This window comes from Neodiprion lecontei, chromosome 4 (assembly GCF_021901455.1).
Source record: "Neodiprion lecontei isolate iyNeoLeco1 chromosome 4, iyNeoLeco1.1, whole genome shotgun sequence".
NCBI lineage: Eukaryota > Metazoa > Arthropoda > Insecta > Hymenoptera > Diprionidae > Neodiprion > Neodiprion lecontei.
The window spans coordinates 22611710-22622629 of record NC_060263.1 but is presented as its reverse complement, the minus strand read 5'-3'; positions in this window follow the sequence as shown (position 1 = coordinate 22622629).

Below are 10920 nucleotides of genomic sequence, written 5' to 3'. Positions count from 1 at the left end.
TGTTATTGAAAATTGTAATAGAGTCGGTGTTGAAAACTTTTTAATTGAATGGATACGATGCTGAAAGAACGCGCGTTTCAGCAGTTAAATACATTATTAATTTCGTCAGATTATCAGGATGACAACTTAATACTGTCTGGTACTCTGTTGCGAAGTGAACGTTTTTTGCGTGCTTCTCGCGTGTGAATCTGGAGAAGGCATCTCGCGCTTTCGTATCTTAATTTTCTTCCAAGAATTATTATTGATGTCTACTTACAATTACGCGCTCGACGTCAGATATCATTATATGAACGAAATGATGAATCAATTTAAAAATTAATGCAATATACATCGTATGAATTCCTTTCAATGCAACAAAGATTTTTCATTCAAGACGAATATGACGACAGTAAGGGACACCTAGCGAGATCTCATTCGCAATCGATTGTAGACGGTACAAGAACGGCTGATAATATCGAAGAAGATAACTCGAACGAAGAAATGTTGGCAATCTTGGATGCTGGAAGAGAAGAGGCTGAACTGACTATGAATCGAGCACCAACCATTGCCAAAAGTATTTCTGACTTGCTTTCACGTGCTGTCAATAAATGAGAATATTTTATTCCTGATTCAGTTATAATTTTTTAAGTGAAAGGAGCATGATATTCAAAGTTCATTGCAAGCACGGAAGTTATTGTGAATCAGTCGTATTGTTACAAAGGGTGAAATCACCCGTCTTACCCCCCTTTTAATGATCTAGTAGTCATCACAGATGAAAGACGTTTATAAACCTCTTATGTCTTTAAAAAGAATAAGGTCATAAATAAGGTATTTTCATCGTCATTTTCTCCCACTTTTCGTGGTCCGGGATGAACTGATTACGTACGTATCTCGAGTCCCCTACAAATAAATCCAAACTAAGTATGTAAAAGTAAAAGTATGAACTCAACGATTCGAGTCTGACAATAAAGGCGAATCCTAAATTGGATCTGCAAAAGACTAATCCTATTTGAGCCACAGTTCTGTCCCTCCTAGGAGAAGCCGAAATGCTTCTGAAAATCTTGTCGTGAAACACTCACTTTTTCGTACAAGCGTCGAGTCAACAAGGTGAGAACAATGTTACGGAACAGCGAATCCGTACTCGTACATCGTTCAGAATTTTCAAGAAAGCGTGTAGAGAAATGCAATTTAACGTGGTCATAGAATATTTGCAAAAGAACATTTGAAATTACGTTACCCTTTACAATATTAATGTACTTCTAATTATTACTCTCAAGTATGGGGGTAGCTGGTAGCTAATGAACAAAGAATCTTGTGAAATACACGTTAAACAAAACATTATTTTCGTTGTAAGCGAAAATCTTTTTCTCACAAGGCACAAAGACCTTGTTAACTACCTCCTTCCTACGTTGCTTACTGCTCAGGAATTTTAGGATGTAAAAGTTTTATACGAGCAAATGTTAAATCCTTAAAAATAACAGTTTGTTATATCGGACCTCGATATTGTACACATTCCTTGTTCTGTGAGCATGAGCTCTGTTTTGCCCATTTGTCCTTCTTTAGCGTTCAAATCTTGTAACGGTATAATACGGTCAAAATGTACGTGACTTTTATTCAGGAATGAAGTGGAACTGGACATTTTTTACCAGTAAATGTCATGTCCGGCAAAACGATCTCAAGTTTTTGAATAAATCATGTCCGAGTTTTGGGCCCCGTTATTAATTAAAAATTGAAAATACTACGAATTCTCGTCATTTTTTCCCCCAAGACTTTTACAAGAAAAAATATGAAACTAAAATCGCGCGTCATACCGTCTTCCACAAAATATAGATCATGGAAAATTCCCATTGCATTTTACAGGCTGTTTTCGCATTCACCCTTAACGCCGAGCAATCTAATTCAATAAGAAAAGTACACCAAGCTTACCCGGTCACGGCTTATAACTTGTTGTAGCAACAATAAAAGATCCCCGAAAAGATGACGTTCCTTTATATCTTCTGCACGCAACGTCTGACAGAGTGTGAAAAAATCACGATCATAATTATTTTTGGTGCTTGAATTCAGGATAAATAACCGATTTATTTTTAACAAATCGAGTATTTTTTCCGAGGAAAGAAACGTTCAGTTTATAAACAAATGAAAATAACTTTCGAGATTCCAATCAGCTCTTTCGAGACAGTCTTTTTTTTCAGAAACAAACGAATCATACGACGCAATTCAACTCCCTGTGTACTAATTAACGAAGATGCTAATGCTCGCCAGCATCCAGGGGTACAAACCGGCCTATTTCATGTACCAGAGCGTCACTCATCTTCTAACCTTGAATATTGAGCACCAGATCGTGTTTTTTATTCTCACCTAGCACCGAACAAAACTAGAAATTCCCGACCGAAACACGGCTACTCGAACGAAGTTTGACGATCATAATCTCAAGGGTTGAAATGATCGCGAGCTGTATGACGTGAAGTGAGAGCAGCTCACTTTTATTTTAGATATCGAACGCAATGAGAATTTGTGTTTATTACCTTTGACTGCAGGTGAATCGAAGAGTTGTTTATGCTCGCAATCTCCCTCACTCGACACACGCGTTAGGGGTCGAAACACGTCTGTATCGGCCGATTGTTATGATCTGACTGATGACTCGTTATCGCGCCCACGAACGGTACGTAAACTCGAAAAGCTGTATTTCCGCGCCTTCGCGTTACAATGGTTCAAATTAACAGTTTCTGTCGTATGAAGTTCGAGCGCGTTTTTTAGACCTGCAGGTGTAACCTCGCGACAGCTTGTCTCACGCGTCTTGAAGCTTTCGTCTCGTAGCACCAACTGCAGGTGGAACGCGGACGCGCGGGTAAGAAAGAGCTGCGACCGAGTAATGTTGAGTCGATAACACTGCCTTACCGACCGAAGTTAACGTCATGTTTTCGTAAGAGCTGCCGAAGGACAGGACGCGGGTTCAAATTTTCAACGACTCGGAGTAGAGCGGACGATGAGAGACAACACAAGTTGACCGAAACTCCGTATAAACAAAAAGCTGCCGAAAATGAGACGGGACTATTGTTGTTCCGTATCACAGACAGACACGTTAAAAATTATAATAGTAGAAAAAAGAAGCCGAGTCGAAAGTGAGGACGATACTGACGAAGAAATCGGACGCAAAAGAATTAGAAGGCGAGGATGATGAGCTTACGGCAAGGGTCGAATCTCTGAAAAAAACTATCGAAGAACGAAAATGCTTTCGAACTTTCTCTTGCCAAAAAGAATTTAGAAAATTAAAATTGTAAAAACTTACCGTACGCCAGCAAAGTTCCTCTTTCATGATTTTAAAGGTATTCTTCGTCCAGTGCCAGGTCTTTGTTATCTGATAAGTATTAGCACTGCGATCAAAATTGAAATAACGATCTATCAGACTTGTGCTAGAGAGCTCATCTTTTGGGAGGATCTTTTGTTATCAAACACTAATATTTGAAGGGGTAAGAACGAATCTACCCTGATATACATACCGGGACAATCTCCTGAAACTTGAAAATCAAGCGTGCATGCGCCAAATAATTAAATCTCATTGGTCGGCGAAATCTTCCCGCAGCGATATTCTTGTCTGCGATACAGGGAGCCAACGAGCTCAGGATGCGTACGTTTGAATTTTCAAAGAGCATAAGCATTAAATTCCGACCGTTCTTTGAAGAATCAACTTTCCGACCCAATAACAAATGCTTCCCAAAACCTTTCCGAGTTACTGCCTCAATTATTTGAGATTCTAACCTCGAAAATTCGTATCAGCTACACGGCTGCCAGGAACAGTATGACAACTGAAACTCGGCATAGCCAGCCTGCATGAACAGCCGATAAAACTCGCGCATGCGCGGTTGATTTTTTAAGTTTCAAAAGATTGTCCCGCTATACCTATATTATACACCCTGAAACTCACACATGCATATTGAAATTATTGTATTTCAGTCGAAAACTGATAACTCGACGTGAAATGTGTTATTCGTTAATCGTTTGTCTATTCTGCGCCCCTTCAACTTAAAAAAGACGTTTGGATGAGACACTCAAATGATTTCTACAGAGCAAAAATTAGTTTTCAATTCCCCAAGCATAACACACAGCACTCGGAAGAAACCGAGGCTCGTCATTTCGGAAAACTCCTCTATATAGATAATATTATAGAGCGTGGATTTAAAGAGATGCAAATTTTCCATGCATTCAATGTGAAAATTATTTCTCTGATAACGCGCCAATGCTCTTGTTCACAATTTGTATGTAGATCTTATTGTCACATCATTGCACACCCAAGGATACCGGGAACCACAACCTGCATCAGTGCTCTTAATTCACTTCAAGATTGAATGTACTATACGTAATATATTATCAAGCGACTCATACACATGTTACGCATGATAAAATTGAAATATGCAACTCACTTAATATATGAGGGGTTTCCTAAAATGACGAGGGTCAATTTTTTTGCATATCGTATAATGTTATCCTTGGGGTGTAAGAAACAAATTTTTTATTTGTAGAAATCATTATAATCATATGTAGATGGATGAGTAAAGTTAGAATAGATACAGATATGCATACGCATTTTGGAGTCAAAAAATAATAAGAAATAAACAAACGAATACAAGGCAAGCGCAGACCGTGACATATAAATAAGACAGGATGCATGCGTAGGTGGGAAAAAATATTTACGCTACTCTGGCCTTGTCAAATAAATCCTTAGCAGACGGCGCTTGCACGCATTCCCGAGGATTTTCTATCTTGCTTATCAGTGTCGTACATATTTTTCTGCACGTTTCAAACCCAACCAATTCTATCTGAATGACTGTACAGTGTACGCGTGGATATGTGGCATGTGATCCCTCTTCGTCTAATCTTCGATCCTAACCATTGCGGGTTTGACGTATATTATTAACATTGTTAATTTCGCTACGAAGATTGTCAATTATTGAATATTATTGACAAAATTCAGACACCATTTCGTTGTTGTAATTGTCCCAATTAAGTTATAACAAGATACTGCACTCACTCAGTGTTACGCGGATTTGATCGAGATGTCTTTAGATGTGTTTTTCTGAAGACACAAACATGATATGAATTTTTTGAGTTTCATCTCATACGGACTAGTTTTGAAAAAATTCGTGATTAGAAAGCAGAAAACCCTAGACTGGATTAGACATCAATGGTGCAATAAATGGCTGCACTTTCAGCATCCTTTATCCAACGATTGTCGAAGCACAGAACCCTCCAAAGTATTATATAAGATTTTGTTTCCGAATTCTTCATATTACAACGAAAATTTTTCAAACCATTGTTCATGCAATATAAATTATAATCAATAATTGAAAAAATATTCACAAATTAAGTCATATGCTTATATTGATTTTTGAAAAAGTTATCAGTTTTTCCGAAAATCTCAACCTTACTCCCCGAGTTCCCGGTTATTCCCGTAATAATAATAATAATAATTAATAATAATTTATTATGCCCACGAAAATGTTGGACAAATATGACATGGAAAGCAAAAAGAGTATAGAAATTCCTAAAACTAATTATGGTAATAAATAAGCCGAGTAAATGAAGAGCTAACGAGAGAAAGATTGACGTGTAAGCATCGATCATACATATAGTTAACCTGACCATTCGTCATCTCAATGCAAAACTCAGTTGGCAATGTAAAACCTAATAAACGAACCCAAGATCGTTACACGAGTAAAACTATCGTGGATATAAAAACAGCAGTTTTAGGTGCAGTTTTTTAAGTAAACAAGACACTATTGTGTTTGAATCAGGAAGCCAGCAAGGGTGAAATAAAAGGAGTAATTTTGCATGCCGGGCTTTATATACGAGTATAATTTTATATGAGAGAAAAATTATAGTGATATACTAAAGTCCGATCTTTTATTCATCTGTTGTACATGGCGTCTACTTCAGAGCCAAGCGATATATGCACTACGGAAACGTTCCTATGAATTATTAAATATATTTTTAATGCCGGTGAGTTGAGTTATAGCTATATCTAAATTAAATGTGTCCCGTTCGAAACACACACGGTCTCTCGTTATTACGTTTTTCAAAATAAATTTTCATCGTCATGTACGAATGCATAAAAGATCGGCTTGATGGTCTTCAGAAATACACGCTTTTTTCTTGCGCATCAATTCATTACGTTAGTCGATTTTGACGTCGACGTATATATCTTCAAATATCCAAGTCCACGTATCGTAAATGTGTAAAAGGGCCTAACAGCGCGATTCTTTATGCAATTCGGAACAAGAATACTGCACCATATTTTCAATTGAAGCAGAAATAAAGAAACGGCATGGTTTCTATGAATTTACGATTGCGACGTCGTAGAAAGCATCGCATTCCTTTACCTTTGATTGAAAAATTTTCTCGCGTCCGTAGATCATTACACATGATCCATCGTGAGAATTGGTATGAATCATTCGTTTCATTTCCCTGTAATATTGTACCCGAAAAGTCTACTTCAACTGACAAACATTATTCAATCAAAAGGAGAATGCTTAATTTTAGAGTTTACGAATAATTCTCTCTTATCACAATCGGGAAAGCTCTCAAGCAGACACTCCGAAATTCTCGGCTGCTTCAAGAAAACGGTAGAGGTACGCACAATAAATGCGGAAATCCGAAGTAATTATGCTCAAAGAGAAAAAGTTTCGAGAGCGTTAAGGTATGATATTTGATCAACCGAAGGGTAAAGAAAGGTCAATATTTAGAAACGAAAAGAGCTTGTGAGAGGTGGTTGTGTAGGAATACCAGCGGCGGATTTCTGCTATAATTTTGTACAAAAATCAATTAGAAACTTTCTCAATCTCCGCCAAATATAAAAGGGTCAAGGACTACCTTAGCAGCGCCTGCGATAAAAAATCTTTACATGTCAATTTTATAATAAATTTTTTAATGCGAAGAATATTTCCCGCTTCATTGTTCGATTATCGTTTGATTTATAATTCCACTTTTGACGAGTAACGATGTTTACTTACAATATACCATATTTACATGGAATTGCAAGATACGAAAGGATATCTTTATCGTTTGATTCTGAAAACTAAGATCTCATGGTAAACACTTAGTCGAAATCATTGTTCGCGTCAAAGTATAACATTCGCGATGTAACTTGATGCTCATTTACCGCAAACTTTGAACAATGAAAATTGATTATGCAAGAGTAATTATATTGTGCCGCCCTGGTGCAATTAATTCTTTGAGATTTTTTAAACGCCTTTTAAATCTCTTATGCAAATTTCTAGAATGTAATATAAACTCCCTTTCAGAATAGTTAAATCAGCATCGCTCTTTAGAAAAAATTGTTTGCGTTAATTTAGGGGCAGTTTCTCTTCGAGCTTGTGCAGGTAAATACTTAATTTTCAGTCACTCGCCCTGTGAAGAAACAAATCGATCTAGAACTCAATGCCCGTGCAAATATTTCACACAAGTCACTGCGGCATATCTCAGGGTAACTTCAGCCGAGTATTTGCGCCTTCATAGTCAAATTCAGCGGGATAACCAGCAAAGCTGTTATCTACGCTACTCTTATTCTTAGAGCCTGAGTATTATTGAGCATGTTCATTAATCGAGAACCTCTGCAATTCTAGCGCTAGTTATGGGTTGGTTGAATGACTCCTAAATGTTATTATAATATAGAATAAAAAGTGATTGGACAAAGAGATTTCCAAAAAAAATTAACGAAGTATAAATGATGTCGAAATAAAAGTGATACTGGAAACGATCGCCTCAAAAATACCCAAGGTTCAAAAACCTTGCGTCAAGTAACGCGGACGTCTCAATGTGATGAAAAAATAATCCTTCGCGTATGTTTAAAGAATCGCCTGTACAGCGACAAAAGCAGCCCTAAAAATTATTAATCAAAGTCAATTAAATTCCATTTATTGAATAAATGAAATTTTATATGTTGAAATAAAGATTTAATTGATGCTATTCTAGAATCGCATAATTAATTATTGCATTTAAAGGAGAGACTTTCCAATGAATGAGATAAACCTTCTCTGGATTAATGTAAATGGTATTTGTGTAAATTTAGTTTGGTGCTGTATCGAGAGTTTATACGTCTAAAAAGGGAAGGGATGTACATGTATGTTACCGCAATAACGGTGACATAATCTAGTTCCGCTTTACAAGTACACAGATCCCAATTCGTCGGTTTGAAAAATAATACTGCGACAATAAAACAGTCCATTCTTATCATAAATTCTAAGTAGAACATTATCTCGAATTGAATAGAGTAATTGGTCGGTATTTGCCTATCCCTAAAATAATACCTGCCAGTATATTATCTTGAAATATGGAATAGTTTGTAGAAAAACTACATGTGTCAAGAAATTTTTAAATGTTCAGAATAATACCCGCGTGTTTAACTATCCACGCACAAAAACCTGTATTAAAACCGCTTTCTCTCGATTTAAAAAAAAAAGAAATCACCACAAATACGTTTAGCGCGACCTTAATATTTATATTCAAAAAAATATTTCTGCGACAGATGAGTCTGGTGAATATTCACCTTAATTACGACAGTATTCCACTCTTCATTATTGGAAATGAAATACTTGATCAAGAAAAAAATTGATTACTCAGGAATTTTGAGAGAGAAAAAAAAACATCTCCATTTGTTATTCTCTGAATGAGGATGAGAGAAAAGCTTGGAATTAACGGAATTGTAATTTTTTGGAAAACAAAGTTCATACAATAAATTCTAGAGTAATATCAGTACAATGATGAAATGTCGAAATTTCTAAAGACTAGTAATACGTCATGGAAGATCGCTGTAAAATTTGCATGCGAGGTATTGAGATAAAAATTACCATCACACGTAGTAGCGGATCATTTAATTTTAGTACTAACGAGTTTTGGTAATTATACAAGAAAACTAGGATACCGAGACCGCCTATGTGGCTACTGCTTGATAAATGATGCTTTCAGCGAAGGGTTTGATTCCATACATTGTTTGAAAATTCATTGACTACAACGTAACTGCTGATCCATTAATCAGGTTTGAATTCCTGTGTTTGATGGACGGTCGACTGACGATGTTAAGTTTTCTTTCCAGTACACCTAAAGTGTGTACCCACTTTAATTTGGACCTTTAAAAACACCCTTTAAATTATTTCGAACTGATAAAAAATTCTAAATTCATTGTCAAGTGGTTCAATCAATTTTCCAAAAGATGAAAGGTCGACGATGATACCCTGGCACCTCTCCAAATTAAGGCTTTCGATTCGCGATTCACGCTTACTGAGTTCGCGTAACGCAAAGCTCCCACATTTTAGACACAGCAGGATCTGATGGGTGAACCTTGTTACACTACTCAGCTACTAAAAGCTCCAGCAGTTTTTTCAGGATTTATACAGTCTGTTACGCGCGGGGTAATAACACCTACTTCCGGTTAACTCTTGATCATGCTTTAAATACTGTATACATACACGTACGTTTGCAGAATTTGTACGTCGCACACTCAAGGAATGTACGAAGCTTTGCTTTGCTCAAATCTATTTCCGTGAAACAAACCTTGCTACACCATCTTTAACAACTTCTCGCTGTAAGAAGTCCTAGTGCCTAAGAAAAACCGTTCACATCCGTTTCAACTCACTTTCCTTGTTGCTAGTTGTGAAAATTCCGTTGTGTTTACATCTTTAACCGATATTAGGGTCAGTTATAAAACTCGTATTTAATCGATAGCGGAAAACCAATCTTCAAAAGTATCAAAAAGCGCATTCGCGATCATTCGCAACTCAATCACTTTCGCAGCACGCGCAAGCTCAACAACAATTCATGCGTTGAAGGAAGTTCTGAAAAAAAAGCCGTCTCTTGCAAAACATCGCCAAAGAAAAAAAAATTTTCGAAACTTAAATAGTCGGGAGGTTTTCTAGAAAAAAGAAATCGTATAGATTAAATATAGGCTCTAGATGAGGACTGTTTGAGTTGCAAGTCCTGAGACTTGTTACGCAGTTGCGATTTTTATCACTGAACTTAATTCTTTTCGAAACTATCACCGTTCGTAACTATTGAAGCTCTGGTTATGTCGAAAGCGTTTTTCTGACCTAGCGGAATCTCGAAGTCAATGAAATTTCACTTGTCATTGTCACGGCCTGGCGGGCTATAATAATTTGTCATTTACACCGAGTGAAAAATATGATGCATGCATGGTTGTGTAGAGTCCCAACTTTCATTGATGGGTTTGAGTAACCCAAAAAATGGCAGTTTTTATCATTTTGATGGTCACGATTACATTTTTGACGGCTTATCTTATCTCCCCGAATGAAATGTTGAGGACAATTTTTACCATATTTTTCTCTCTTGTCATTGTAGCGCGTCATGCTAAATCGAACTCTCGTAAATTTCATGTATCATTTTTCGAGGTAACCGTAATAAATTTCTCTTCTACGCTGTCAAAGAAGTGTATTCAGATACATTTTTGACACGATTGCGTGTTTTATTTTTTCAATAATGAAGGACTATGTTTAATCCAATGGAATCGCCCGTGAAAGAAATCGATGATATCGATAAATAACTAATTCTTACATTGTGATTCGTCAACAAAAAATGCAATCGAAATCACAAATTCCGACATTTATCTATAGAACTATAAACAAACATTGGCTTGTGATATTTGGATAATAAACAGTGAAAACAACAACGTAAAAAGCAAATGAAAAATATTTGGAAATGCATACTTCGGCATTCCCAGTTTTTCTCCGCTGCTTTTCGTTGATCAATTTACCGTTCATCAAAGTAATTGATAAATCATTCTATTAAATCACATATAAAAGATAATTTCAAGTCCGAAATTCAACAGATATGAATTAAACAGTATTCAAAAGTTGAATATGAAAGATTGATTAGGTATCCAAAAATCGAATCAGCTCGAGTCTCCCGATTTCCGATTCCAGTTAAGTACATGAG